We start from the raw sequence: 7,186 nt of genomic DNA on the forward strand, positions 1-7,186 counted from the left end.
GTCGATCGGTTTTTTTAAATGACTTACTGAAATAACTGACCGATTTCGGTCAGTTTTTTGAATATTAATTTTAATTTATTTCATATGAAAAACCGACCGATTTCGATCGGTTTCTTAAAAAATAAATTTCGCGAGATGCTAAAATAGTTTCCCACATTTTTGCACCAAAAAATCAATCAAAGTCAGTCAGTTTTTTAAAAACAAATTAAAAAATAAAATATTTTTTAAAACCGATCGACTTCTATCGATTTTTTGACCGACCGAAGTCGGTCGGTTGGCCGCGATCCGTTTTGGCCGAATTTCTAGTAGTGTATTGGCTATAAATACCAGGCCATTCCCTAAGATTTTCCTTACGAAATTTTGAAATCTTCTTCTTTCTTCTGCATTATTTTAACTGAAAAAAGCAACAATAAGTGTGATTTGCTACCGATCATTGTGTTCGCTGTAACACTGGGGTTTAAAGTACCGCTACATCAGTGTGTAATCCGTTCTATCCTGGGAGGAAATAATCCACAACTTCGGATACTAGGAGGGGATTAAGTTCCTTAAGGAAGCACTGTGAATTCAATGGGCTCGGATTAAATTCTGTTTCTTCTACATTTCTGTTTTTACGTTATTTTATTTCTAGAATTACTTTGCAAATACAGATTACTAACAATTACCAAAGACATTCACAAGATTTCTCGCAATATCACCTTGCCTAGAATAAAGTAGCTAAGATTCTAAAAAAAAACAAAAGGCAGAATAGCCTACTAAACCCCTATACTTGTTCCAGTTTGTCATTTCGGTCCCTGTATTTCACGAAATTTCATTCGAACACTTGTACTCGATAAAAATGAATAATTTAAACCCTCCTTATATGAGTCAGTCTCAATTTCCCTGATATGGATAACACATCAGATCCATGTCAGATGCATATATCCACATCGTCATCTTCTTCTTTGCAACTAAATTATCTTTCTCCTCCACGCCCATTTAGCACATTCACAATATTCTCTCCATTTTCAGTACCTCCAGGAAATTCACTAAAAAAACTCATTTGCTTCAACTTCTTCTCTCTTTTTCTCACCATAATTACTGCTTGTGAAACTATTAGATTCAATTTTTGTGGTTAAGGAAATGGTTGCAGAAACAATAAGGCACCAGAGAGATCCCAACCTTTTTCCTCAAACCATAGGTTTTTCCATCCAAAGAGATCCCAATTTTTCATACAATCTGATTGTTATCATCATCGTCATCTTGACCTTCGTCGGAGCAAGTGTTTAAAAGCAAAATCAGGCATTTGCTCACGAATGACTTAATTGCCATTCTCCGAAATTTTATCCGCCAGAGCCAATGCCTCTTAGCTCTCAACGTCAGTCGTTCAATGACTCAATCCACAAATTCTTTATTTTCAAATTTCTTCATGACTCGTTAAAATTTGTATTTCCTTCAAGTAAACTCCCAACTTAAAGAACAAGAAAAAAGCCCTAATTGTTATATCCACTGCAGTTCTCATTTACCTCCTTCATATGAAAGGTGGTGGTGGTCTTGACGAAGGAGGGGTACGGGGTAGAAGGTAGCGTAACTTTTCTGGGTTATTTTCCCTTTTACTTTTATTTGTTCTATTTTTCTTTTTCTTTTTTATTTATTATATTTGACTTTTGCTTTAAAAAAAATTAGATTATAAGTTCACGCTCTCTTTGCGCGTGCATACCACGCAGTTCATACTACTCAACAAAACAAATGTCACATAAGTTTTAGAGGGGTTTAAAATATTTATTTTGATCGAGTACAAGTGTTTGAATGAAACTTCATGGAATATAGGGACCGGGATGACAAACCTGAAAAAGTAAAGGAGTCTACTAGGCTATTCTGCCAAAAAGATATAATAAGATGGACAAATAGGTTGCTCATCAAACCTTATATAGTTGCTTGATCCGCAAGCTGCAAATAGGATTTGTCATTTCAGATGTAACTATGTTGAAATAATTTTTTAAAACATGTTAGTTTTGATCTATGGATGACGAGATATTTGTAAATGAATCTCAATTTTAAAAAACTTTATTGTCGATGTGGCCTATTCACCATTTGTTTTATAGGGAACTCATTCATCAAATTATTTTGGGCAAAATATAAAATTGGCTGGCCGGCCAAACTAATTGCATTCCCTAACCAAAAATATACTTTTTTTAAAAAAAAAATGCTTCTTCAAAGTTTGAATATCAAATTCTTGACTTCGTTATTATGTCAATAAGAAAGGTAATTACGGATCCTATTTTCATATAATAGGAACTTTTTGGTCTGGCGAAGGCATCCCAAAAAAATTAGTATTATAGTCAAATCCCAAAAAATCTATTTTTCTATTTATTCTCTCTCCTCGTACTCCTTTTCCACCTCTTGTTGCCATCTCTCTACGATTCTCTCTCCTTGTAAACCCCTCTCTACCTTTCTTTGTCGTCTCCCCCCTCTCTCTCCTCATATTTCTTCTTCTACCTCTCCTCTCTCTCTCTCATGCTTTAGGAAACAATATTGCAAATCATGCACAAAAATCAGTAAGATGAATAATGAATGGCTCGCATATATGTCACCACTAAATCAAGCAACATCTAGCACATAAGTCCAATTTATAGAAAATTCTCACTTGATAAGGTTAGACAAGAGACTTACCTTTCCCCGAAATCTCCTTTCACCCTCAAATATAATTTTTTCTTTGAACTTCTCATACAAATTACCCAAATCTAACTAACTAAAACTTAACAGGGTCAAATAAAGTCATAGAAACTAATTTCAAACAATAAAGTTTCAATATTTAATTAAATCTCGAAAGTCAATAAAAAGTCAACCCGGACCCACATAGTCAAAACTCGAGTCCGAGGTCAAATCCCGTTGACCCATAACCCCATGAGTCTAAATATGTGATTAGTTCTGAGCCCAAATTGGTGTTCAAATTTCTAAAATGCACTCTCGTAAGTTGTAGACAAAAATCCTAAATTTCACTCTTAAATTTCATATTTTAGGTGTAGAAATCCATAGGGAATCAAGATATATAATCAAATCCAAGTAACAATTATTTATGCTCGAGCTTGTGGTGAAAATCTCCTCAAACATTGCCTCTTCCCGGAATTCTAGGTCTCAAAAATGGTGAAAATGAGCTAAATTCCGAAATTTGGACATTAAATATCCATGGGCCGAAGTTTTTAATCGCGATCGCGATGCACTAGCCTACCCAAGCTATGCGATCGCGACCCTCTGCGTGCGAACGCGAAGGGCAAAGCCCCTGGGCCCCATAAGCCTTCCACGTGATCTCGAAAGAGCCCGTGACCACAATGCACCTTCCGCCGAAGTTACACGATCGCAAACTATTCCACGTGATCATGGAGCACAAACTCTCCCAGCCCACTCTTATTCTACGTGATCGGTACTCATGCCACATGATCGCGATTCACACCCCTGGCATCAGAAAACCAATAATTCAACTTAGCCCAAAGTGATATGAAATTTTCCGGAAACTAACCCCAAGCCCCCTCCCCCCAGGAGCCTATCTAATCATCCTAAGAAGTCCATATACCCTATACAAAGTTTCCCAAGGTTCAAAATACTAGAAATAACATTAAGACCAAGAATCAAGCATTAAACTAAAATTTTCAAATTCTCTTTAGTTCAAAATTCTAGCTTTTGCTGGAAGCGTCGAATTAACCCCCGGGCCACCCGATATCCAACCCAACATACGTACAAGTCCAAAATTCTCATACAAACCTATTCGAACCTTCAAAACACCAATCTTGGGTCATATATCTATAATGTTTACTTTGGTTAACTCTTCTAACTTTAAGCTTATTATTCCAAATCACTCTCGAACCCCTCGAAAACCAAACCACCCATTCTCTCTAGTCATAAAACCTCAAAACCATCTACGAAAAACATCTAATAGGGGAATGGGGGTTCTAAAACTCAAAACAACTGGTCAGGTCGTTATATTCTCCATCTTTTAAATAAATGTTCGTCCTCGAACGAGTTTAGAAATATACCCGGATTGCTAAAAAGATGTAGATATTTACTCTGCATATCTGGCTCAGTCTCCCAAGTATCCTCCTAGCTCGGTTGTTCTTTCCAAAGTACCTTTACCGAAGCGATTACCTTTGACCTCATCTGAACCTGTCTGTCCAATATAGCTACTGGTTGTTCTTCACAAGCTAAATTCTCATATAGATGCAATGTGCTTAAGTCTAAAATATGTAACTTATCTTTATTATACCTCCGAAATATAGAAACGTAAAATGTTGGATGTACCCTCGATAGGCTAGGAGATAAAGCAAGTCTATAAGCAACCTCATCAACTCTCTCCAATAATTGGACTCTATGGCTGTTGTATGTTGGCTTGCCTAGCAAGCAGGTTAGGCGTCATCACGACCTTTGGTGAGATTTTAGATCGTGACAAGTTGGTATCAGAGCTCTAGGTTCTCACTAATCATGAGAAGGCCTAGTAGAGTCTTGTGGAACGATATAGAGACATCAAATCTATATGCAAGAGGCTATAGGTGTCACGACCCCAATTTTCCTCCGTAGGATGTCGTGATGGCGCCTAGTCTCTACGATTAGGTAAGCCTAACATACATGAATAATTTACCTGAAATAGTAATAAAACTTTCAATTTAAACCAATAATTATCATAAAAAGGACTCAGATAAATAACTTGAACATAACACCTAAAATTTGGTGATACCGAGTTACAAGCTCTACATGAGTATACTAAGCATCCCTATACAACAGTATCTACAAAAAAAGGATAGAATGAAATAGAACATGATAGAGGGTGACTCCGAGGCCTGCGGGCGCCAGTAGATATACCTTGAAGTCTCTAATCCAAGCTTGACTCACTGGTGCCTAGGCCGGTATGAAGTACCTGGATCCGTACAAAAAATGTGCAGAAGCGTAGTATGAGTACACCACAATGGTACCTAGTAAGTATCAAGCCTAACCTTGGTAGAGTAGTGACAAGGTCAGGTCAAGACACCTACTGGAATAAATAAGAAAAATGAACATGTATATGAAAGTATGATAATGAAACACAATGGAAATGATACGATGCAAAAATATAACAAGAATAGCTACATTGAACTAAGGCAATTAAGACATCATGGAAGAAAACACATAATAAGAATGCCAAGGAAACAATGCAGACAAGTCACAAGTGATGTAAATGAAAGGTATCAACAAGATTCACTACTGAGGTACCGCCTCATAGTCTCATTTCACAAATCAAATCACAGTCTTTCCTTATATCACCGCGGGAGCCTTGCATTTAGTATTGAAAATCATTTTTCCAAAATAGCTACCCGTGTTTTAGCCCACCTTATCACACCGCATGGCTTCAAGTAGTTCCCCTACTAGCAACACGCATATCAATCCCACCTTATCTCACCGCATGCGTTTCAACCCCAATCTGTATACCACTGTATGCATATCAATATCACAACATATCACAAATCGCACCTCAAGTGCCCAATACCACAACTTGCCAAAGAAGTCAACAATAATAGTGTTTCCACAATAAATAGCTCATGGCTCAACCACAATATGTACAAGAGTCTCAACACTAGCAACCGAATGTGAATAACTCAACAAGAATGGTATTTAAACAAATTTACAACTTTGACTCAATGTGAATCACTTTCTTTATAACTTCAACACCAAAATTCAATAATAAGATATTCCAAGAAATAACAACTTCAAGTAAAAGAACTCAACGGTTAAATAATGAATAAGGAATTGAGAGAACAATAACTTTAACTAAGCATGTAAAGGCAATTAGCAAGTAAGAGATAAGGCAAGTATTAACAATGTCAAGTAAATCATGTGAAGATAGACTAATGATGATGAATATAACATGTTATGGCAACTCACTTAAAGGCATGAAAGGAATTTTCATAGCTAAAACCGGTCAATTACCACGTTTAGCCTGTGTACACACTCGTAACTTTGCGCACACGGCTTAAACATACAACAATTAACACAAAAAACACCAATCCTAAGGGATTTCTCCCCTCCCCCCCACAAAGTTAGGCAAGACACTTACCTCAAAACACGCTAACTCAATCCACTAGTAAGCCTTTTCCGCGATTATCCAACTCCGAACGACTCGAATCTAGCCAAAATAAATTTATACCATAAATACAAACCATAGAAAACTATTCCAAACAATAAAGTTGCAATCTTTAAAGAAAAACAAAAAGTCAACTCAAAACGTCAACCCCGGGTCCGCGTCTCAAAACCCAACCAAACTTAGAAATTTCGGATACCCATTCGATAAAGAGTCCAACTATACAAAAATTCCTCGAATCCAACCTCAAATCGCCTTTCAAATCCTCAAAATTCGGTCTATGAAATTTCGCAAATTTTCCCTAAATTTTCCAACTCAAATCACTAATTAAATGACAAAAATAACAATGGATTCATGTATAATAACCAAATCCGAGTTAGAATCACTTACCCCAATTATTTCCTTAAAATTCCCTCTAAAAATCGCCACAAACTGAGATCTCTAGGTCAAAAGATGAAAAATGAAATTAAACCCTCGAACACATCCTTTTCTGCCAAGTGATCTCGCTTTTGCGAGCCATCAGCCGCATCTGCGGCTCCTCACCTGTGGAATTTCCATCGCATGTGCGGTCCTCACTTACTCCCAGCCCCCTTCACTTCCGCGGAAAATTACTCGCTTCTGCGGAGATTGGACCGCGCATGCGTTCCTTCACAAGTTCCTCCTAGTTCCGCTTCTACAGAAGCAATGTCGCGCCTACGGATGCTCATCTGCGCCCAGGCGTCCGCACCTGCGAACCTGGCCTGATCTAGGCCTTTCCGCTTCTGCGATACTTCACTCACACCAGCGAGTCCGAACCTGTGGCCACTCTGACCGCATGTGCAATGACACCAGAACATCTGAAGTTTCAGCAAACAACTAAGTTCAAAATTAGCCCGATTTCAATCTGATTCACACCCGGGGGCCCGTCCGAATATACCAACAAGTTCCAAAATACATAACGGACCTACTTGAGGTCAAAAATCACATCCAACAACATCGATTCAACGAATTGCAATCCAATTCAAGCCTATTGAAACTATAAATATCCGACTTCCAAAACTAACACCGACTCATACCAAAACGACTCTGATTGACTTTAAATTTTGCACGCGAGTCATAAATGAC

This window comes from Nicotiana tabacum, chromosome 21 (genome assembly GCF_000715075.1).
Source record: "Nicotiana tabacum cultivar K326 chromosome 21, ASM71507v2, whole genome shotgun sequence".
NCBI classification, from domain to species: domain Eukaryota; kingdom Viridiplantae; phylum Streptophyta; class Magnoliopsida; order Solanales; family Solanaceae; genus Nicotiana; species Nicotiana tabacum.